Genomic DNA, 23,999 nt, shown 5'->3' with positions numbered 1-23,999 from the left:
CAAATATGGGGTTAGGTAAAAAAACCAGTTTTAGGCTTTTTCTTGGTTATGTCTATTACCTAATTCATTTTTGAAAAAAAAATTTAAATTAAATTTTAAATTAAATTTCAAGAGGCTAGCCCTAATGAAATCAAAGCTATTCATGAGGACTACTATTCATTGAGAAGAATCCTTTTAAGAATCTTTCACTAAGTTTATAAAGTAATTCTATTATGAATGGTAATGAAGATAAGAAGATAAACTCCTAGAAGGTAGGAATGTTATCATGTTTCTCTTTGTATCCCTAAATCTAGGACTCTGTCATGCTCAGAATATATACCTAATAAATTTTAATTGAATCCTCGAAATAGTTATTTTGTCTAGTGCTTTTTTTCTCCCTCTTGTCTTGTACCTGTGCATCAACAAGTTCCCTGCCCTCATTTGCATACTTTCCTGGCCAAACCAGTCTGTTCTTGTTTATTAGCTATTTTTAGACACTAACAACTATAGACTAAGCCTTCATTTTGTGTTTCAGGTTACATTGTGGCCTCACAATCAACTTCAGGTATTGAAATTTCCTAATACTAGTGTAATGTATATCATCTTTGAGTCTGTTAATTGCTCTTTTTTGTACTTATGAATTTCAAATTCTGCTGCAATCACTAGCTTCTATTTTTGTGGTGGGGGAGGGTAAAATGTTTCTCTTTTCCCTATGTAAGTGCTAAATAAATGCTTGTTGACTGACTGACTATATAATATTTAATTCCGATTACCAATGCTACCTGAATATGCTTTAAATTTTTTTTATCATTTTATTGCCCTTTTAAAAAGGTTAGTGCTAAGGATTTATGAATCAGTCTTTAAGAATTTCAGTATCAACTTAGCCAGACACACTGATTTGTCATACTTAAATCATAGCTTTATTTTGTTAGACAGAATTATGGTTTGAGACTAGGTTCATATTTTATAGTTGTAGGTAAAAATCCATGTACTTTTGAACAGGACTGAACCATTAAAGTAAGAAGGCTGTGAAGTTACCTTCATTAACTGAGAACAAAAATGAAAGAAGCAAATGTTTCTGGGCATGTTGCTTTATTTCTAAAGGGAAATTAAAATTAGTACAGATCTCCATTTGAGTTTATTATATACAAAAATCTGTTCACAGTACAATCCTGCTTTTCACTGAAGGTCTTTAGAATAAGTTGCATATCACTGTAAAATTCATCAATACCATTTCCCCTCCTCTACCGCCAGCTGGAAAAAAAAAAGGCTTTTTTGAGAGCCTGCACAAGACTGCTTTATATGCTCAGGCACATTAGTTAGCCAAAATGCATTGATTGTGCCTCTGCCAACACAACAGAAATAAATACCAAGAAAAAAAATACAGAATCACTCTTCAGTCCGTACCATGTGAGGGACTTGAGGCTGATTCCTATGAAGGCAGTTGGTCTTAGAAAACAAAGATGGTACTGTCATAGACTTGAGCCTGCTTCTTTGGATAAGAAAGGGAGTGGAGAGAGTTGTGACAGGCAGAACCTCACCCTCAAACAGGAATGTCATTTTGCTTATTTCTTCTATTTTTGGATTTGATTGCCTGTTAGATGCAACATGCATCTGGATTTAAGGTTAAAATGACTGGCTTAAAATAACTGCAGTTTACTACATAGGTACTCTCAGATAAGTCAGTTAACCTTGATGAGTCTGTTTCTTTAGCTTTCTATAATATGGAGAAAATGATGCCAACCCTTTATGTTGTGCAGATCAAATGAAATAATGCATCTAATGGTTTGTAACTTTGAGGCACTGTATAAACATGGATTATCATTATTATTATATGCCATTTAAGCATATACTAGAATTCTAGACTTCCTAGTAGAGGCAATAGACATCTAAAATGAAAGTATCACAGAATAAAATATAAATACTGTCACTTCAATCCTTCTGTCTTTCCCTCTACTGACTTCTTCCATGTTGCCTACAAACATGCTCATCTCTCATCCTTAAAAAAAAAAAATCTTAACTTGATGCTACTATTTTCTTATGCTTTTGACCATTTGTCTTCTGCCTCTTACTACCATCTTCCAAGAAAGAGTAGGGTAGTCAACATATTCTGTTGATACTTCCTCACCAGCTATTCATTTCGCACTCTTGCAATTTTGCTTCTGATCCCACCTATCTATCGAAGTTCTTATATTTTTTAAATCAAAAATTATCAATGAAATCTCTCAAGTGTTCTCACTTTTTTATAGTCCTTATTCTTCTAGATGCCTCTTTAGTTTTTCATACTATTGATCATTCTCTACTAAAAAAATACTCTCTCCTTTCTTAGCTTTTATGATGTACTCTCTTATTTCAACCCTATCACTCCTTCTCTGCTTATTTTGTTGAATTATCATCCATTTTGCATCTTTTAATCATGGATGTCTCCAAGATTTCTCTTATTCTATCTCTTTCGGTGAGCTTTATATACTTCCATAAATTCATTTATTATTTCTTAGATTTGTCAACTGATTGGATATGAATGAGGAGCTAAGGATAATACCAAGTTTATGAAAAACTGGATGAATGATGGTGTTTTTACTAAAAATAAGGATTTTTGAAAAGATTTATTGAAGTGGAAAAACATCCACAAAAAACTTCTATATGCAAAGGTCAAAAAAAAAAAAGAGGCTTGCATTTGGAATGGGGAATCTCTATTACATAGAGCTTTTATTAGAAGCATGTAACAATGCAATAAAGTCAATATTTTGATCTTGCTTACCTATGGCTATATCTGAACTTTCTTCTATTCTGTGCATTTTTTAGAGGTATTGTTGATGCTCTTTTCAGCTTTTTCATTGCTCTATTAACAAGAATCCCAACTCCTGCCTCCAAAGTTCTCCCTTGTTACAGATAAGCATAGTAGAGTAAAACAAACTTTTTTATGACCATGTCTAAAAATGGATATCTCATTCTGTATCTACAAATCATCACTTCTCTGTCAAGAAATGGAAAGAATAAAAAAATTACAAAAAAAAGAAATAAGAGGGGCAGCTAGGTGGTGCAGTGGATAGAGCACTGGCCCTGGAGTCAGGAGTACCTGAGTTCAAATCCGGCCTCAGACATTTGTGTGACCTTGGGCAAGCCACTTAACCCCATTGCCTTGCAAAAAAAAAAAACCAAAAAACTAAAAAAAAATAAACTAAAAAAATAAGAAATGAAAAGAATACTTTGTCATTGGAATTTTGCAGTCTTGGCTTGTCATTCCACTAAGATAAATTTTTCCAGTTTTCTTTGATTCTATCTTTTCCTTATATGCCATAATTTGTTTAATAATTCTTCAATTGATGGGTGTTCCTTTATTTCCAGTTCTTTGCTACAACAGAAAGTGCTTCTAACAAATATTTTGGGGGCATATAAGTCCTTTCTCTGTTTCTTTTCTCTCTTTGGGATATGTGCCATGTAGCAATTTTGCTGGTCAAAAGGTTGTTGTTTACTTTTCAAAGACAAAGATGACATCATAGGGTGATATCTTGACTTGGAGTGAATTCAATTTAAGTGAAGCAAAGTTGCACAAAGTCCTCAGCCTCACTCTCTTTTTCCAAAGTCATCCAACTCCAGTGACAAGTCAAAAGTCAGTATGACTGGTGATGGCCCTGATTGTAGTCAATGACCTTGGTGTCTTTGATGTCTACCCAAGCTCTAGGTGCTCCACAGCATCTTCTTCAGTTGTCTTAATGGCCACTGGAACAAATTGTTCTCATCTGTCAGGGAAAGTCTTCACATGCCTGGGGTAGATACCCCCTTAAACTCACCAACTGGTTTGAGGTCTCTTGGTAATTCTCAGCCTGGTTTAGCCCATCTGCTATGATGCTTTACCAGGGTGTGGCCACTGGACATACTACAGCTTTTTGGAGTCACAAGTAAGATTGGGGGAATTGGATGGACACCAAAAGTGAATGAGCAGTCCTGAAAAGCCTTCACACACTTGCTAGTCTTCCTGAATACCCCAGTTCCAATTTGCTTTCAAGAATATTTGGATCAATTCACAGCTCACCCTCACCAAGACTTCATTAGTGCACTTGTTCTCCCACCTTTCCTTCAACAATGTTTACTCTACTTTTTTAAAAAAATCATCTTTGCTAATCTGATAGGTTTAAAGTGGAACCTCAGAATTTTTTCATTTTTCTTATTTAGTGTATTTTTATGTGATTCTTGATAATTTGCATTTCTTTTCTTGAAAACTATCTGCTACATTGACATTTATCTGCTATAAAATAAATCTTGTTCTTACATATTTAAATCATCATGTTCCATATCTCAGGTATCAGACTTTTCTATTTATTGAAGTTTATTGCAAAGATTAGTTAATTGTTTTCCTTTTAATTTTAACTGCATTTTTTTTTAGAAAACATTTCAATTTTACATAGACAAAAATTGTCTGTTTTATCTTCAAAAATAGGAAAATTTGAAAGCAGAGTAGGTTTTGGGGAAAAGTTGAGTTCTATTTTGGACATGCTGGATTAAAAATCTGCTGCTTGAATTCTCCTGTCTTCCAGACTTCTGTTTCCTTTGAGAGTACAACCATCCTTCCATTCATCCAGGTTTAAGTCATACTTATCTATTCCTATGTGTCCCGATATCCACAACATCCAACCAATAAGTAGTTTGTGAGCATTAACCATATTTTAGAGGTACCATACTATCAGGATTTGGATCTTCAGCTGTAGTCCTGAAAATAAGACTTGTACAAGATCCCCACAAAAGATTTGATCTAATGTTTAGACCACAGCAGTAAAAATTAATGAAAATAAATGATAGCATCTTCTTCAGGGTTCCTTGCTTATATCAATTTGATCTGACTTTGATTCTGAAATTTACTATCTCACTGGGTGATATTAGCTTGATTAGAATTGCTTTACATTGGTGTAATTTCTCTTTGTTGGTTTAAATATTTTTGACATTTTTTAAATATTTATGAAAATGTATGTTACATAGGAAATTATTTTTAACATGATTTTTTAATTGATGGTTCAATATAATATATCATACCTTTTACATTTTTCCAAAAAGCTACAGTCCAGACATGGAAACTTTTAATTATTTTTCATTTAATATATTCTGGAAATATGTAATACATACATGGTCTGGAAAAGGATTCATTTGATTTATCCTCTTGCCTCCGGAATGACCTTACCTAAAAGTTTTCAATCAAATAAAAAAAATGTTTTTACTTCAGTTATTATACTCTGGATCTGGTTTGACTGAGTTAGGTATAGGAGTACGATAAAGGAATTACTTCCAGCTAGGATATGGGAATGTACCAATGACAATAAAGAAAATTTCTACAAGTCATAAAAAATAGAGCCATAAATTCAGCTCAAAAATTTGTTCCTCTCCTTGATAAAATATAAAATTAAGGTTTTGAGAAAGTGATGAATTTGCTGACCTAAAAAAAAATACTGAAAACAAAGAAAATTTTGTTGAGCAGCAAATGAAACCAATTGTTAAAGGGAAATCACTAACTGGTAAAATAAAGGAAAGGAGAGAAAAATGATGAAAGAAAAACAGCACCAGAAACCTCAAACATTATCAAGACAACTCAAAAAAAGAACCTTGAAACTATCTATTGTTGGAAGTCTATTTTTTTTCAAAATCTTCATTTGTTCTTTTGTCACAAAGTCACTTGAAATCAAACAGATGTAAATTTATAGCTAACTAGTTAGTCCCAGTTTCACTGGTGAGAACAAAGGGGAAAAATGCACAGTTGGGAAAAGAAAATCATAGGTTTGTTCAGGAAAACATAGCAAATCAAGATACAAATATTATTTTCCCTTCTGACACTAAAAAAGTAGCGTTAACCTTCAAACTCTCTTTTATGCCCATGAATAGTCTGGTATCTTATTCCACATTATACCCTATTTTAAAACTATTCATCTGACCACACAAAATCTGTGGTCAGACACAGGGTCTGTGTGTCTGTGTAACAAATAGAGTATTCTTTCACTTCTATATGTAGCCAAAGACACAAGGTTACCTTAACCTGCTTTCCTGCTTCCATTCCCTTCCTCTAATGAAAGACATTTTTAGACAGTTCTCTGCAAGGTATCCCTTCTTAAAACTGACTTAAATTAATAATCCATTAATGGTTTCCATTACTATTTGTAAATATTTCTCCAGCCTATCTTTCTTTTTCTCCTCTGTCTAAAGCACATCTATAATTTGGAAAATATTTCCAAATCTTGACATCCTGTCAACATTTAAAACTCAGCCTGAAAAATACAGAATATCTATTCTTCCCATATAAACACTAGACTTCACCCACTTTCTCCATTACCAGATGGTAAAGTAAGGGAATTAGAGCCAGGCTTTTCATGAATCTTAACCTCTCTTCCTTTCCCCTCCTCCACTCCCTCCCCCACCAAACAATTTAGTAAAATATCTAAAACAACACATAAGCAAAAAAATTGTAATTTCACAGTGCAAAAAATCTAGGGAAACATTGGTATAATTTTACTTTAAAATACTACTATAGAACAAGAGAATCTGCTAAAATATTAGCAGCTTTGTTAATGTTTTGACTCTTCTGTCCTCCAGGATAAGCTCTTCATCAGTAATTTTGCTTCAGTTTTGGTACTCAAATCAATTAAAAAAAAAACCTCAGAAACATTTTTAAAGTGCCTAACTATGTGCAGGTATTGGGAATACAAATCTAATTGGAGAGAAAACATACAAACATATGTACAAACTATATACAGGATAAATAGAAAATAATTAACAGAGCGAAGGCACTAGAATTATGAGGGGGATGGGGGGAGACTTTCAGTAAAATAAGGGATTTTAATTGGAATTTAAACGAAGTTGGGGGGGGGGGGTCAATAGAGAGAGATAAAGATGAAGACAGTCAGAGAAAATGCACAGAGCCAGGAAATAGAGTATCTTGTTTGTGGAATAGCCAAGAGGCCAATGTCACTAGATTAAAAAATATATGTCAGGAAGTAAAGATACCTCCTTAATATTCACAGTTGCCTCTCCCCTCCAATTAGTGGGCTGGAGGGTAAAACAAAAAATCCCTTCCAACGTAGAGGGCTTGGAATTTCTACCTCTACCTGCAATATTTTTATTTATATATTTCATTAAGTATTTGTCAATTACATGTAAAAAATTATCAATCTTTTTTTAAAACATTGAGTTTGAAATTCTCTTTCTCCTCTTCCCTTTTTGAGATGGCAAGGAATTTGATATAGAATATAAATGTGAAATCATGAAAAGCATATATCTGTATTAGTCATGTTGCAAAAAAAAAAAACAAAACCCAGACAAAAAACCCAAACCTTCCAATAAAAATAAAGTTTTGGGTTTTTTTTTTTGGCAAGGCAATGGAGTTAAGTTACTTGTCCAAGGTCACACAGCTGGGTAATTATTAAGTGTCTGAAGCCAGAGTTGAACTCAGATCCTCCTGACTCCAGAACCAATGTTTTATCCTCTGCACCACTAGTTGCCCCCAAAATAAAAGTTTTTAAAAAAGTATGCTTTGATCTGTATTCTAATTCTGTCTTTTTAGGAAATGGATAGCATTTTTCATCATAAATCCTTTGGAATTATCTTAGATCATTGTATTGATCAGAGTTGCTAAGTTATTCACAGTTAATCATTATAAAATATTACTGTTACAATGATCTCCTGGTTTTGCTCACTTCATTTTGTATCAGGTCATATAAATCCAGATTTTTTTTTCCTGAAACCCTCCTGTTCGGGAGGTGGAGCCAAGATGGTGAAGTGAAGGCAGGAATTCCTGGAAGTGTTCCCCCAAAACTCCAAAAGCTGTCAAATTATGACTCTAGCCAAAATTCAGAGGAGCAGAACCTACGGAAAGACTGAGTGATACAATTTCCCAGTCCAAGACAACATAGAAAGTCTACAGGAGGGGCAGCTAGGTGGCATAGTGGATAAAGCACTGGCCTTGGAGTCAGGAATCCCTGGGTTCAAATCCGGTCTCAGACACTTAATAATTACCTAGCTGTGTGGCCTTGGGCAAGCCACTTAAACCCCATTTGCCTTGCAAAAAAATCTAAAAAAAAAAAAGGTCTACAGGAAAGGTCTGTTTCACCTGGACTAGGGGTGAAAAAAGGTGGCTAGATCCCTGGAGGTACTTGAGTCTGTGACAGAGGGGAAGGTTTCCAGGCATCCTGCCCCAGGGATCACTAGGAATAGCTTGAAGGAGTGGTGAGAGAATTCTGCTGCACTGGAGTGAGTGCAGAGCAAGCACCAGCCTCAGAGTAGCCCTGCAGTGAGAACCTACAGAGGGAATCAGGAAAGCTATCCTGGACCTCCAGAGCATAGTAAGGGGGTTGGGGAGACTGCAGAGAGCTCTCTGCTCTCCCTAGGACAGAACTCAGCTGTTTGCCCACACTCAGATCCAAGTTATAGTCTGAGTACCCACAACACCACCATGACCAAGCAGGGACCCTCCTCACAGCTCCAGAGAAGAGGGGAAGGCCTGAAGCCTCTCATAAGACCTTAGAGGAATCAAGATCCCTATGGATTGTCCCCAAAACCTCCCAAAGTCTTGGAAGTGCAGTAAATCAAAGACTGAGGAAATGAGAAAACAAAAGAAAAAGAAGAATCTGACCATACAAAATTACTTTAGTCCCATGGAGGACTAAAATACATACTCAGAAGATGACAAAGTTGAAGCTTCTGTATCCAAAACCACCAAGAGAAATAGAAAATGGGCTCAGGCTATGGATGAGCTCAAAAAAGACTTCAAAAGGCAATTAAGGGAGGTAGAGGAAAAATAAATTGGGAGGAGAAATAAGAGTGATGTAGATAAATCATGAAAACCAAGTCATCAGCTTGATGAAAGAAATTTAAAAAATACTGAAGAAAATAAAATATTTTAAACTAGTTTAGGCCAAATGAAAAAAGCAACACAAAAAGTAAGTGAGGAGACGAATGCCTTAAAAAGCAAAATTGACCAGCTGGAAAAGGAGATTAAAAAAAGCTCTCTGAAGAAAATAACGCCTTCAAATGCAGAATGGAACTAAAGAAAGCCAATGACTTTGCAAGAAATCAGAAAGAAATAAAACTATTTCAAACAACCCCCAAATTAGAAGAAGATGTGAAATATCTCACTGGAAAAACAACTGACATTGAAAAACAGAGATAATTTAAAAATTATTGGGGTATCTGAAAGTCACAACCAGGAAAGAACCTAGACTTCATTTTTCAAGAATTAATACAGCAAAATTTCTCTGAGATCCCAGAAGCAGAGGGTAAAATAGAAATTGAGGGAATTCACTGATCACCTCCTGAAAGAGATCCCAAAAGAAAAACTTCCAGGAATATTATAGCCAAATTCCAAAACTCCCAAGTCAAAGAGAAAATACTAAAAGCTACCAGAAACAAACAATTCATCTCCAGTGGCTCTATGGTAGGAATTACACAGGATCTGACAGTATCTACATTAAGGGCTCGTAGGGCTTGGAATATGATATTCCGAAAGGCAAAAGATCTTGGTTTACAACCCAGAATCAACTACCCAGCAAAACTGAACATCCTCTTTCAGGGGAAAAGATGGACTTTCAATGACTCAGGGGACTTTCAAACTTTCCTATTGAAACCAGAGCTGAACAGAAAGTTTACTCTCCAAGTACAGGATTCAGGTGAAGCATAGAGGGGGTGGATGAGAAGGACTAATTATGAGGAACTTAATGATGTTGAACTGTGTGTATTCCTGCATGGAAGAAGATACTGATAACTCATACTATTCATCCTTTCTTTTAGCACAATAGTATCCCATCTCAATAACATACTAAAACTTGTTCAACCATTACCTAATTGATGGACATCCCCCACTTTCCAATTCTTTGCCACTCCAAAAAGAGCTGTTATACTTTTGTACATATAGATCCTTGCCCTTTTTTTTTTTCTTATCTCTTAGGGAAAGATCTAGTAGTGGCATTGTTGATTCAAAGTGATGATAGGAAGGGGGATGCCTCAGAGAAAGGGTTTAAAGATCAGGGTTCCATCTAAAATGAAAAACTCATGGATTGACCCCAGAGTTGCAAAAAGCTCGGACTTTAATTCACAGGCCTACAAAGTTCATATACACAAGAGACCACAGACAGTTCACAAATTAAACTCTGGAGAGAAAGAGCTACTTAAGGACAGGCTGAATAACAAAGGCTAAGGCTAAAATGGTTGAAGGGAAAGAGGAAAGGAGTCAGAAAAACAGCTATAAGAACTGACTGGACTTAGAGGTCACTGGATCCAGTATAGGGGAGGATGTTGGCCAAGGGAAAGGGGGTCAAAGAGTGTTATCTAGACTTGGCTGGCATTAGGTACCCCCAGCCTTTGTTAGGCTGACAGCCAGAAAGGTTGAGGTGAGGCAGAATAAGCTGAGTTTGCTATTATCTTAGTGAATTTACATTTAACAATGGAAGGTTAAGTTGAATTTATATTTGAGAAGAGGATTATGCTGAACAATGAGAGTTAGAGACAGAAAATACTAGGTAAGCACAGGGAGTAAATATTTCCTTAATATTAAAAAGGCTGGCAAATATTTCTCCAACAAAAAAGGTATACACAATTGTATAACCCTTTGGTATAATTCCAAACTCTCCAGAATGGTTGAATCAATTCACAAGTCACCCAACAATGCATTAATGTTGTGATTTTCCCATATTCCCTCAAACACATCATTTTCCTTCCTTGCCATGTTAGCCAATTTGTTAGGTATGAAGTAGTACCCTAAAATTGGTTTAATTTGCATTTCTCTAGTTAATAGTTGCTATAAATGGCTCAAGAATACTTAATCCAGAGTGATTAAAATGGTTTTTATTAAGATATCTTTTTTTTTAGGTTTTTGCAAGACAAATGGGGTTAAGTGGCTTGCCCAAGGCCACACAACTAGATAATTATTAAATGTCTGAGGCCAGATTTGAACTCAGGTACTCCTGACTTCAGGGCCAGTGCTCCATCCACTGCACCACCTAGCAGCCCCTTTTATTAAGATATCTTAACAAAATGGCACAGCTCTTCTGGTGGGAGAGAGGGGCAGGGAAATTCCAACATACAAGATCTTTTATGCACTTCGAAAGACTTTGTTCTTTTCCCGTCATGCCAACCGTAGACTGGGGTCACAAATCTAATTGATACATTGGTTCCTATGTTTCCCCACCTTGCTCATACTAAAGAGCAAGAACAGATATTTGAGCATGTGCAAAGGAGAAGGTCAAGACTAGGTTATTCTAATCTAGTTTGTCATTTTTGGAATGGGATTAGGAGAACTCTCCCAGTTTTGTGATTGACTGGGGCCATTCCTCCTTTGTAATGGATTTCATATACTCATTTCATTCACACCCTGTGAAGACCAACAACGCCCTTCATTTCTCACACACATGCTCAAATATCTGTTCTTGCTCATTAATATAATGAGCATGGTGGAGAAACATAAGAACCAATGTATCAATTAGATTTGTGACCCCAGCCTACGGCTGGTATGAAGGGACAGGAACAAAATCTTTGGAAGTGCATAAAAGAGCTTGCATGTTGGGATATCCCCGCCCCTCTCTCCCACCATGTGAGAGATGTGTCATTTTGTTAAGATATCTTAATAAAAACCATTTTAATCACTCTGGATTAAGTATTCTCAAGTCATTTATAACAATAGTAATTTTGAGTATTTTTCATGTGATTAATGACTTTGATTTCTTCATTGGAAAACTGCCTATTCATATTCTTTGACCTTTTGTCAATTAGAAAATGATTAATATTTCAATAAATTTGATTCAGTTCTCCAAATATTTGAGAAAAAAGTCTATTATTAGAGAAATTTGCTATTTTCCAGCTTTCCTTCTAATCTTGGCAGCATTAGTTTTATTTGTGCAGTTCCTTTTTAATTTAATGTAATCAAAATTATCTATTTTATATCCTGTAATGCTATCTACCTCCTGTTGGGTTATAAATTTTTTCCTTATGCATAGATCTGACAGTAAAGTTTTCAAAACATCCCTATGATAGGAGGGTACCAAATTTCCAGTAATCTTACTTCCCACCAGCTACTCTTCTTTGATTTTTGACTCCACAAACTTCATGACTCTGCAGTAGGTACCTTCTTGTGCTTCCTCCCCTTCCCCACTCCCTTTAACCAGTTTCCTTTAGTACATAGCCTTCTTCCTTTAAATTATAAGTTACTTGAGGATGGGAACTGTCTTTTATTTGTATCCTAAATTAGCATAGTGCCTGCCCCTAGGTAGGTGCTTAATGAATGTTTATTGGCTAATAATTAAATGGAAAAAAAGTAGGGAGTAAGAATTCAATTTATCCCCAGAGAATTTCTTGAGATATCCTCAATTTCATAAAAGAAAAATACACAAAAATGGAACAAGAATTAGGTAATATTCAAGTTAAAAAAAAACAGAGCTCAAAGAAAAAAGAAAAAATTTACAGGAAGAAATTAAACTGGAATTGAGATGATTTTAAAAGATAGAGATAACTAATGAAGAAAATTAGCAAAATGGAAAATAGATGAGAAAAATCTTAAAATTTTGAAGAAGCAATTGATGATGAGAGAACCAATTGAAGAAATTTAAGGTACTTAAGCTTCGAATGTGATGAATTCATGAAAGTACAATCTCTGACCCACATGTATTCAGGGACAAAAAAAAAAGGTTTATTTAAATTTTGCTGTGATTAGCAGAAATTAAGAGAGAGATTAGTAGCAACAACAACTGCCATGAGGGAATGAATAGCAAGAAAAGGTATAGAGGCAAGAGAATATAGTTGAGAGTTTGGGCCTCCAAGAGAGGCCTAACTGCACAAAGGAGTAGAGTGAGCTTTTAAAGGGTTTCCATAGATGAAAGGGCAGGTAGCTCAGAAAGTAAAGATTGGGTAATTAGGTATGCAGAGAGGAGGGCAGCAATTCAGAGAGCTGATAAGGGGAAAACAGGAATATGTAGATGAGAGCCAGTGGCTCAAAGACAGAATCCTTAAAAGGCTAGGAAAGGATTTCATTGTTTTGTTGATAGAGGCTTGTCTTGTACCTGAGAGCAGATTTTTACCCTGAGTCCCTCATCTCAATAACTGCACAGTGGGATGGGGATAGAGATCAGTGGAGAAGGAACAGATTAATTCTCTGTCCAATATTTCCTCTACTACACAATAACAAAATATTTACTATGTCAAAAAACAGAATTATGCACAATTTATGACTCAAAAAATCATCAAATTATCCAGAATTTTAGAAGATATGCAGAACTATTTTATAGGTCAGGTGATAACTTGACCTTGTCAAGATTAGTGATATTTTAGCAAATGAAAGAAAGAAAATTAAAGAATTTGACCAATATATATCTGTATGTCACACTATACCATGAAATTGACAAAGAATATTTCCTGGTGTCAAAAAAAAGCAAACAAACCAGTGAAATCACATATGTGGTTATTGAGTCATTTTTGCAGTCATGACTCCATTTGAGGTTTTCTTGAGAAAGATACTAGCCTGGTTTGCCATTTTCTTCTCCAGATTATTTTAGAGATGAGGAAATTGAGGAAAACAGGATTATGAGGCTTTTCAAGATCACATATCTAGTCAGTCTGAGGATAGATTTGAGCTCAAGGCTTTCTGACTACAGACCTGACTACAGGTCTGGTACTCTGGGGGTACCTAGATATTTCCTAATAAGATTATAAGCCTCCTTTTTCTCACCATATCTGGCCCTAGGGCTTTTCAAGGAATAAGGTAAGCTACAATGACAATTGTGAAAGCACCTGGCTTATCTGCCTCATGTCATTTGCCTTTGAAGGGATACTGATATCAGCTAGCCATCTTCTTTATTTCCCATACATTTCCCATATCTGTACTGGTTCATGCCTGAAATGCTACCTCTGTCTACCTCCACCTTAAAGAAGCCCTCATTTCATTCAGCAATCAGTTCTACATGAAATTTTTTCTGATCTTGCTTTTACTCTTTAAATACCTTGTATTTATTTTGCATATATTTTTCATATATTTATTCTCTATATTTGTAAACTTTCAATCTCTTTTCCACTATAGAATGTAGGCTTCTTGAGAATAGCAATTGTTTTATTTTTTGTTTTCCTATGCTCACTGGCAGAGACTGCTAGTTTAGTTATTTGTCTTTTGTTTTTAAAAAGAACCAGTAACATCAAGGGATAATATCTTCACTTACATGCAAATTGGATTTAATGAGGCAGAGTTACATACAATTGTTAGCCTCCACCCTCTCCCTAGAATAAGCAGATTCTAGAGACAAAAGTCAAGGTGACTGGCAATGGTTGGGAATGCAGACCATGGTATCTTCAATGTCTGACCACCCTCTTAAGCAGCACATGCTGAAGCTTTCTTCAAGGCTATTCAAGGTCTTTCTGCTGGGGGAAGTATTCACTTGGGGTAGACATCTCCTGTGCCTTATCTATGAATTTTTGAGGTCTTTTGATTATGATGGACACAGCTCAGGACCATGAACTGAAGAGTTTTTGAAACAGCAAATGATGTCAAATGGTTCAACATCAGAAACTGATAGGATTTTTATCAATGAAAAAGTAATGTCTTTATTAAAGAAAAGGTAGTGTCATTTACTTTGCCACTGCTTCCCAAGGACCATGAGATTTTTCCATTTGACTCACAGAAGAAATCTTCTATATGTGCTGTTCCTCCATTAGAATGTGAGCTTCTATTAGAGATTGTTTTTCTTTTCTATGTGTCCCATGTAGTAATTATTTAATAAATGCTGTATTTAGTCATTTATTCATCTACATGTCCAGCCCTCTCTCTTGAGTTCATTGTGCATCATTAATTGCCTATTAAATATTACAAACTGGATATTCTCGAGAAATCTCAAATACATTATGGCCCAAACAGAACTCATTATTTCTTTCTCAGAATCCATTCCTTAACCAAACTTCTGTTTCTTTTAAAGGCACCAGCATTCTTCTAGTCTTCCAGTTTTATAATTTTGGCATTATCCTTGACTTCATACTTTCACTCTCCCAACATATACAATTTTCTGTCAAATCTAACCACAGTTTTAGTCAACTCCTCTACTCATAAAGTCACCATCTTTAACTCAGAAACTCCCTGGCTCTCACCTGAACTGCTTCAATGGACTCCTAACTGGCTTCTGGTCTCAGTTGTTCCAATTCATCCTGCCAAAGCTTGTTGATTGATATGCAAATAATGTTTCTTTGGTTATTACTTTTTAATCTAATCTTCCCTTCTCTATAATCAAAGAGCCATATAACAAGGAATGTAATGAATGGGAGTTCCTTGTGATTGGGGATAACAAACCAAGAGTTCTATCCCTTTATTTAACAAAAAACAAATTCCTCACTTTGATTCAACAAATATTTAAGTGTATGCTAATTGAAAGGCATTATGCTAGACTTAGGTTCTATAAAGATAAAAACAAAACAATCAACCTCAAAGAATTTACAATCAGAATAAGACATGAAGATGATAAAGTAGAAGAGCTCTAGACTTAGAGGAGTGAGACAGAAATATAGAAAGCATTCATGAAAGGGTGGTTGGTTCTTGGCCTCTTAATGAAGACCAAAATGATTATCAGACCAATATGAGCTCAAGATGGTTTACCACAAATTGGGCACAAATAGTCCATGTGAACACCTGGGGTGAGTACTCTAAACTTAGATATGTCACTTTGAGCTGCTTCTATTCTAACTTCCTCATAGAGCATACCATCTTCACTGATGAGGGCACGTCATGCTGGGGCAGTCCTGTGCAGTGTCTCCCATGTTGTACAATGAATTCTAAAGTTGCTTCTCCTGCCTTTTTGTGAGCACTTTGCCCTGTGTGAGTACTCCATAAAATAGTTATTTTTGCACTCTCTGTGATAATGATGGAATGCTTGGCAGTTTAGCTCAAGAAAGCTAAGTGTCTGGTATTTTCTCCTGTCAGGTGATCTTCAGAATCTTCCTAAAACAATTTAAATGGAAGAGATTCAGTTTCCTGTAGACTCCAGGTTTCACAGGCATATAGCAATGAGGTCAGCACAGAGGCTCTGTAGACAATTAACTCTGTTAACAATTAACACCAAGAAAGCACAAGTGCTCCATTAGCCTGCACCATACCATGTGGAGCCATTCATTACAACAAATGGAGAAGTTTTGAGTACTGTGGACAAGTGTACTTACCTTGTCAATGTCCTTTCCAAGGAGAAACACATTGATAATGAGATTGACATTTGCATTGCCAGAGTTAGCTCAGTATTTGGGAGGTACCAAAAGAAAGTGTGGAGAGAAGAGGTTATAGACTGGGTGGAGATTAGGGCTGATTGACAACCAGGGTCCTGAAAAATTAAGAGAATTGAAAAGGAAGGTTGATGTCTTCAGTGACCCTGATGTTGGAGGGGACCACAATACAGACACATAAGAATCCACAGTATACCTACAAGGAAGAACCCAAGATTTGAAGATAACTTAGATATGATTAAACTTAAACACTAAATATCTAGAAAAATGTTATTCTTCATTCACTCACCAATTGACTGGCTTTCCATTTCCTTTCTCAATTACTGTTGAGTTTGTTCCCTATATCTGAAATGCCATCTTTTCCTTTTTTAACCTCTTAAAATGCTTTCAAAACAAGGCTCTCATGCCACTCCTGAAGGAAGACTGTCTTGATCTCTTCCAATTCTTAGTGCTCTTGCTTTGAATATACTTTATATCTACTTATCTGCATGATTGTGTTCTCCCAAGAGAAAACAACTTCTTTGAGAGTAAAGGATGTTTAATTTTTGACCAGTACCTAATACGGTGTTAAAACAAAATAAGTAGTTATTTTTTATTGAATTACATTGAATTGTCAATTTTATCTAAATTTTCTATTAGCATTAAGATAGCTGATCTATTTTGGTCTCTCTCTGTCAGATAAAGGAATGACTATATGAATCCTAGCTTTTAGATTGGATTAGGACAGAAAAAATAAATAATTTTTTGATAACAAATGAACCTTTTTCATATTTTATCATATATTATTTTTTTACTTTTAAAATTTTGCAGAGCAAATTATTTACATTGTCTCTCATGACAGCCTTGTAACATAATGATTCCGCTTTTTACAGATGAGAAAACTAATGCTAAGAAAATTCAAATGTCCTATTGAGAATTACATAGCTTTTTTAAAAAAATTATTTTTATCATTTTCCAATTGCATGCTATTAAAGATTTTTTAATTTTAGATATTTAATTTTTTGTTTTTCCAATTACATGCAACAGTAGTTTTTACTAATCATTTTTTGCAAGGATTTGAGTTTTACATTTTTTCTCCCTTCTTCCCTTCCCTCTCTCCCTAACAGAAAGCAATCTGATATCAGACTCAGTTTTTAAAATATCATTTAAACATTTAAAATTTTTTCTTAATTATACTTTTTCTTACCTTATTAAACAAAGTAGAAAAAAATTGCTTTTTCTTGATAACTCAAGATCATAAGACTTAGCTCCTGACCTCCTGACACAAATAAAATAAAATTGAACCCAAACAGCATATTTGGAAGATACAGCATGCTATATGAGATTCAAAGAATAAAAGATTATTTCAGATGTGTAGGTCAAAGAAGGCCTCATGGAAGTAGTAAGACTTGTACTATCTGGAAGAAAAGAATGTATGTCAATGTAGAGATGGAAGAGCACGGAGAAGAGGGCATTTCAGATTTAGGGAAAGGGTAACTGATGGCAATAGAAACAAGAATGGATGGAACATGTTTAAGAACAATTGAGTAGCTCAACCTGGTTGGAACATTAACAACATTGTGAAGGAATAGTGGAAGGTTAACCTAGAAAGGCAGGACAAGCTTATGCTGTGAAAGTCCTTGAATACTAGGCTAAGGGAATATCTTCCTAATTGCTTAGGTCTGATTTTACCCCTTAGATTAAAAAAAAGCAGGAGTTCTTAATTTTTTTTTTTGTAAGGCAGTGGGGTTAAGGAGTTCTTAATTTTCTATATGATTAAAGGTAAACTCTTTAGCCTGGCATTTGAGACCCTCTGCAATCTGGCCCCACCCTGTCTAAAATCTCTATTTCCTTACAAAGTTGAACTATTTCCAAATTTGTACCATTCTCTTTTTTTCTTGAATTCATATGGTCTATTTTTTTTCTCTACTTAGAACCCTAAATTTCTACACCACTCTGTCTCTGGAAATCCTCTTCCTTCTTCAAGAATAAACTCAATTAGCACATTCTCCATGAAACCTTATTGTGCTCCATTTTGAGCATTCTCCCTGCCTTTATCTCTCACCTTTCCCCTCCCTTCCCCTTCCCATCTCTCCCTTTCTATTTCTGTGTCTCAGTCCTCCAAGTCTAGAACCCTTCTACTTTGTCTTCATGTCCTAGCCTTCAACCTGATTGTAACCTTGAGGTTAAGGATTACTTTGTCTTTATTTTTATAGTCCCAATGTCTAGCACAATGCCTTTCATATAGTATATACTTAAATTTTGTTGAATTAAATTTAAATGAGGAGTTTGTTAAATAGACAATAGGAAGTCATTGAAAAGCTCTGAGCAGAAGAATTTATAGGATTTCATTTGTATATAAGGAATAATAATCTGACAACTGATTTATATAGGACACAACCCTGATAGTATTTAAATCTAATATTCCAAAGAAAACAGTATTCTCATACTTATAAATCCATAAAAAGAAAATTGGATTAAGAATAAAAAAATTCCTAGATCTAATATTTTAGGATTTGCCTTTATGATTTAAATTTCATGATTTAAGTTTTTTTCAAACAACTTGAACTAATGAATATCTTGAGTTTTTTTAAACTGAAGAAAATACACAGACACACAGTCCCATATATTAACATTAATTAGGACTGATATACTCACATAGACTTTGTTTATACTTTCTAAAGAGATGGAAATAATAAAAAGTATTTAAATATGTCATTAGTTATATAGTTTTTCCTAGACTATGGACAAACAGGAAACAGATCTTTATAGCTCACTGAAATAACAAAATACTTCTGAACCCTGATGCTCTGTAACCCCCTTAGACTTTTCTTTTTAAGTCTCTTTACAACTAATCAAGAATGTTTCTTGATTTGTTTTAAAAAAATTAAAGCCATTTGACAAATATTTCATTGTCCTCACATGGCTCATCGCTGCCACTTGTTTCGAAAAATGAAAGGTAAGTTGAAAAATGCACCTTTTCCATTTTCATCTCTAATTGAATTCTCTCTTGACCCCTTATTCCCCATGGCTGTATTTCAGGTTTTGATGATAAGGAAAAGAATTTTGTATTTGGATAATACAATTTTCTCACTTGCCTTCAGCGACCTTCAGCTCAATTTCCTATCCCTAGAGACACTGTATATTATAGAATTGAATCAAATTCCTTATTCATAGAAAAAAAGTTCCAATTTAATCTGAATATTCAGCATTTTACACTGGTCAGGGTGATGGATGGCATATTGAAATGCTTTTGGTTCAGGTAATCAAATGGTGGAATTCAGCCTTGTATTGAAAAAAATAATGAAGTCTATTCAATATTCTCATAAGGTGCAGAAATGCACATTACATCGTAGAATTGGGGCTTTTTCTTATTACCTTACCAATAACATCTCCATTGCAAAAAGTATAGTCAAAAATTAAGAATTTATGTAGGTTAGAGCATGTAAAATGCAATAGCTGCTGAGGGTAAAGGGGGTTGCCACTTGCCACTATTCAGATGAACAAATACCAAATAAGAAAAAATTGGACCTTTTCATACTGAATGTGGAAAAATTGAACTGCTAGTTGAATGATATCAGGTAATGTTGGTTAAAAAAATATTTTGGAAAAAGTAAGAAATTCTTTGGATACTATCAAAAATTTCAAATCTCTCATAAATCTTGGAAACATTTGACAATTTAGAACTATGCACTTTGGGAAATCTAAATTTTAGTTGTTTAATAACCATTAGTGTTTAATAAATAGGACCAAAATGTGTAAGGTTGTAGTAAAATGTTTCTCATTTCTCTTATCTTTTGTATATCCCTTATTTCTATGTTTCAGAACTCATTCATAATAATTATATGGTAAGCATAAGCAAAAAAAATTTGATACACTGACCAGATATTCAGGTAGTTGGGACTGTGTTTATTTTTTCCCACCTTGAAGTTTTAAGTGTCTGAAATTCCCACCCTTGCCTCTACACACACACACACACACACACACACACACACACACACACACACACACACACACTCAATGAAACCTTTATTAAAAAAGTGAAAGGGTGGCCTGCTACATGATTAAATGGCATTTATCAGTAAACAGAAAAGAAGTCTTTTCTATTTCCCTGAAAATAGCTGTAGCTATTTAGTTGAAAGAGGTTAGAGAGTTGAAGGTAAATTCATCATTTTAACTGATCATTTAGCTTTGATTATTTAGAATTGTCAATGGAATGGTCTATTATGGGGGCCTTTGCCAAAATGAGGAAATCAGAAGGAGGTACAGGTTTAGTATTGAGTCTGTGTATGTGTGGACTGATGAATTGGAAGTCCCAACAGGACATCCTGATAGAAATTTTTAGGAGATAGCTGGTATGCAGAAAAATTTCAGGAGTAGGTAGAGGCACAAATTTGGGAGTCATTCATGTGTGCAATAGTTGAAGATTGTGAGTAAAAGAGAATATACAAGGCGAAAATTTAGAGAGAGGAAAGGAGGGAGCAAAGAATAGTCCTTGATTACAGAAAGCTTATAAGGTGAAATGAGAAAAAGTGTTTAGTGAAAGAGACTGAAATAGAATTAGAAGAGTACTGTGTTACAGATACTCTGGTGAGGAAACAATTTCAAGAAGAAAATGTAACAGTCATCCAAAGTTGGAATGATTAGATCTGCTCAGGATAGCCATTTCCCTGCCTTTGAAGTTCCTCAGGCACAGGATGAAGCACAGCTTGTCAGGGACATCTTAGATTGGTTCATGATTTTGGTAGGATTTGGACTAGATTTTTCTCTGAGATTTCTTCTGACTCTCGGGTTCTATAATTTTAAGGCTGACATTTCCAAAAATGTCAAAGACAATAAGGACTAAGGAAATGACTTTGGAATTTTCAAATAGTGACTGGTGACCTTTGAGAGGGCAATGTCACGAATACTTCTTACTTATAAGAAATGGCAAGAAACGATTCCTGCTGGGTCATGTGAAGCAAGAAAAACAAGAGTGGAGGCAAGAATAAGAACACCAAAAACTTATTGCTGAAACTGAGTTGGATCTTGAAGAAAGGTGATGCAAAATTCAACCAGGACCAATGAAATGCCCTGTATATTATTCAGGACAGGGAACCATGGGGCTCTGTGGGAAAGAGGATTTTCAGTACCATGGAGGCAGGGTAGGAACAACATATATTAAGATCCTTGATGCTTCATCCTTAAGACTTAATTGGTGGACTTTCGGGGTGGATCCAAGATGGCATCATGAAATTAACTACAGGATACTAAGGTTCTAGCTATTGTTCATTTCTAAGTATTTCCTGTTACAAAAAACTAATGCTTGAGAACATGCCAGCTTCTTAGGTGTGCTCATGCTAGCCACTGTGGTAAATGTGAAGGTTGGGGAGATGCATCCAACTGACTATGATATATCCTTATTGAGTATCCTTTCCTAGTTATTTTTAAGTAAACATTTTAATTTCTGATTCAGATAGTCCATAAGTTTAATTTCATTCCAATTTTAGTTCTGAATCACCAGACAGCTTGAATGAACCTTAACCCAAAAAATGTGGGAAGAGAAGATAGATTTTGAAGGATTATGCAGTGAATAGATGGAGAAAGATAATAAAGTGAAGGAAGTGTTTATAGATTCTTTTAAAGATTGGAGGTAAAGAGGAGACATGTCTGATGGTAGCTTAGAGACATAGTGGAGTCTAGGGTAAGGATGTTGGCTTTTCCATTCTTCAAATAATGTTTCTATGCCCAATTATTTGCAATATCTCACAATGCTCATTATGCTTATCATTTCTACATCTTTCCTTGTTTGTGGGAAGGTTGTCTCCCACAACTCTGATTTATTTCAAGACTCAGCTCAAATGCTGCATCCTTCATGTAGTTGCTTTGACCTTGTCCATCTTGAAAGGATATTTTTTGCCTCTGAATTTCTGTAGCTCTTTGTTTTCACCACCTCTTTAATACTTATCATAAACTTTTTGGTATTGTAATCATCTATATTTAAATCTCATCCTTTGCATTAGATTATAATCTGTTGCATGTTAGGATTGAATTTATTTTTCTTTTCCTCTAGGCTCTGGCACACTGCTTTGCACATAGTGAACACTTAATTAATACTTGAATGAATGAATGATGTTGATGTAATATTATGTGCCTATGGAAAATGTATAATTGAAAAAGATCTCAGAAATCTAGTCTAATTATCAGATTTTATCAATGAGGAAGTAAGCAAAGATATGAGAAGTAACTTCACTAGGATTAAAATTTAGGTCTTTGGACTTCAAATTCATTAATCTTTCTACTAAGTCATGCTGCTTCCTCAATTTTTGAAAGCCACTAATAATGATAATAATACTATTTGATTTATATAGTATATTATATACATTATTTTATATGATACTTGTAATTATCTTCAAAGGTAGCTATTTCAAATATTATAGATGCCATTTTACAGATGAAGAAACCAGGATTAGTGACTGGATTGCTTCTTCTATCATCCCTGCTTCCCCACTGCCTATAGATATAAACATGTCTCCATCCTCAAAAAGCCCTCACTTAATCTACCATTCCCAAAGTTATCAATGATGTCTTAATTAGCCAATCTAATGGTCTTTTCTCAATCCTCATCCATCTTGATCTCTCTTCAAGTTTTGACATTGTCGATCACCCTCTTCTTGATATTTTCTCTTTTCTTCAAGTTTTTCTGATTGCTTTATCCCCTGCTACCTAATATCATTGTTATTTTACAGTCTTCTATGCTGGTTCTTCATATAGGTCATGACTACTTGCTGTGGGTGTCTCAGATTCTGTCCTGACCTCTCTTCTCTCTCTCAATTATTTCCCATCAGCTTCCCATCAGCTTATCCAGTTATAACTTCTCTCTTAACCTACAGATTCACATTCCAAGTGCCTCCTGGATGGACATCTTAAAGTTAGTACATACAAAACTGAGTTCTTTAGTTTTACTCCCAAAGCATCTCCTCTTCCTAATTTTTCTTTTATTGTTGAGGGCTAATCACACCCAGATTTGCAATCCTTGACTTCTCCCCTCTTATCTAATCTGTTGTCATGATCTTTTTTTTTTTTGGCAAGACAATGAGGTTAAGTGGCTTGCCCAAGGCCACACAGCTAGGTAATTATTAAGTGTCTAAGATCAGATTTGAACTCAGGTACTCCTGACTCCAGGGCTGGTGCTCTATCCACTGTGCAACCTAGCTGCCCCTTATCATGATCTTTCAATTAATTTTTATAATATTTCTCACATTAAACTCCCTTTTTTTAAAATTAATTTTTATTAAAGATATTGAGTTTTACAATTTTCCGCCATCTTGCTTCCCTCCCCCCACCCCCCTACAGAAAGCACTCTGTCAGTCTTTACTTTGTTTCCATGTTGTACCTTGATCCAAATTGGGTGTGATGAGAGAGAAATCATATCCTTAAAGAAGAAAAGAGAAGTCTAAGAGGTGACAAGATCAGACAAGAAGATATCTGTGTTTTTCTAAATTAAAGGGAATAGTCCTTGAACTTTGTTCAAACGCCACGGCTCTTTATTTGGATACAGATGGTATTCTCCATTGTAGACAGTCTCAAATTGTCCCTGATTGTTGCACTGATGGAATGAGCAAGTCTATCAAGGTTGATCATCACCCCCATGTTGCTGTTAGGGTGCACAATGTTTTTTCTGGTTCTGATCATCTCACTCAGCATTAGTTTATGCATATTTCCTCCAGGTTTCTCTGAATTCCCGTCCCTCCTGGTTTCTAATAGAACAATAGTGTTCCATGACATATATATGCCACAGTTTGCTAAGCCATTCCCCAATTGAAGGACATTTACTTGATAAATCTTTT

The 23,999-nt window shown here is 35.1% G+C and overlaps 1 long non-coding RNA gene across 2 annotated transcripts in view; it reads left to right on the top strand.

Moving 5' to 3' along the window:
• The first annotated feature begins 462 nt into the window (after window positions 1-462).
• Window positions 463-23,999, top strand: part of LOC141506689 (uncharacterized) — a 145,281-nt gene continuing 121,744 nt past the window's right edge. For both annotated transcript variants that reach the window (XR_012473962.1, XR_012473961.1), the window contains exon 1: window positions 463-544. This is a non-coding gene — a long non-coding RNA (uncharacterized LOC141506689). The remainder of the gene's footprint in view (window positions 545-23,999) is intronic.

The sequence above is a fragment of the Macrotis lagotis genome, chromosome 1, assembly GCF_037893015.1.
Source record: "Macrotis lagotis isolate mMagLag1 chromosome 1, bilby.v1.9.chrom.fasta, whole genome shotgun sequence".
Lineage (NCBI taxonomy): Eukaryota > Metazoa > Chordata > Mammalia > Peramelemorphia > Peramelidae > Macrotis > Macrotis lagotis.
The sequence above is the reverse complement of the archived record's forward strand: the minus strand, read 5'-3'. Positions and strand labels throughout refer to the sequence as shown.